This window comes from Acomys minous, assembly GCF_964271855.1.
Source record: "Acomys minous genome assembly, chromosome: 2".
Lineage (NCBI taxonomy): Eukaryota > Metazoa > Chordata > Mammalia > Rodentia > Muridae > Acomys > Acomys minous.
In genome coordinates, this window is record NC_140484.1 from 67,618,261 (window position 1) to 67,619,860 (window position 1,600).

Consider the following 1,600-nt stretch of genomic DNA (forward strand, 5'->3'; position numbering starts at 1 on the left):
AAATTTCCTCTTGTGTAGTAGACCTCAAATCCAATCAGAAAGCAGTTGGTTATCCCCCTCCCTCCCCAATAACAGTCATGCCACTATTGCTCTAGTGGACATATCTTGCCTGGCAGGTTAGTATTATAGTATTCAGGGTTCAGTGATCTCTTTTCTACCCAAAAGGCCTACAAAGGACTTTCTGGCACTCACAAGCTAGCCAGCAAGGAAAGTCAGTTCCAACTTGGTTTTTCTGTGTCCTGCAAACAAAGCATGTGGTGTCCCTTGGCTGTAGAGACTTACCATCCAGTCATGGTGGTCAACCAAGAGTGTGTGTGTCTCTTTGAATATTCTGTGCATGGCACTGAGAATTTTTATCTAATAAGTTATGTTTTCTGGGAGCATCATTATCTACCCATACTGGATCTCTGCTTGCATTGTTATCGCTTTAAAATCTTATATATTTAATATTTTAGATTTATTTAGCTGTGCATTAGTATTTGGCCTGTATGTATGTATTGCACCACATGCATTCCGGATGCCCATGGAGGTTAGAAGTGGGCATAGGTTCCCCTGGGACTGGAGTTATACATGGCTGTGATCTGCCATGTGGGTGCTGGGAGTGAAAACTAGATCCTCTGCAAAAGCAAAAGCAAAAGCAACAAGTGCTCTCAGCTGCTGAGCCAACACTCTGGCCCCGCTAAAATTCTATTTTTTTTAATTAGCTAAGTAGGGGGCTTCCCTAAGACCTGTTTATGCAGCTTTAGTTTTCCTTTTCCTGCCTCTCACTCTCTCCTGTCCTTCATTACCTGTCCCCACCCCCACCGTTAGCCCTCAATACCCCCCCACCCCCAGTTTTAATGTCGGGTGTGCTACCATGGCTTCTCGCCATTAGGCTGCTTCTCTCCTCTCTCCCGGGCCCTTTCTGGACTCCTGAACTTGTACTTGCAGTTACGCACACCAATCTAAATATTTTAAGCTAGTGTCCAGATATAAGAGAGAACACGCAAGGTTTATCTTCCTGGGCCTAGGCTGTATCACCCAGCATCATTTTTCCAGTGGCATCTATTTTCTTGCACATCTTATTGTCTAATTTTTCCTTACAGCTGAGTGCTGTTGTACATGTTCTGCATTTTCGTCACTTATTCCATTAGTTGATGAACATCGAAGCCGAGACCAAGCCAGTGAAACGCTGACACGGTCACTGATATTCTTGACCTCACTTAGGTTTTTCCCAGAGTGACAAGAAACAACCTATTGCATTGGCCTTTCTGGATTGGAATACCTCGAAGACAAAGAAATATGATTAAAGCAGTCTTTATATGAGTTAGTTTTTGGATTTTTTTTCTGTCTTAATCATAAAGTATGATATGATACCAATGGGTCCATGATTGGATTCTCTTACATGGCTCCATATTTGTGTAGCTAAAATACAAAATCAAACCAGTCTTCTACAATTGACTTTTTAGATAAATGAACAATATAAGGCATTGCCTTCCTCATGTTATGTCTCCTTCTTCTTCTTCTTCTTCTTTTTCTTTCTTTCTTTCTTTCTTTCTTTCTTTCTTTCTTTCTTTCTCTCTTTCTTTTAAACCCGATTTACTTTTGATTAGCAGTCATA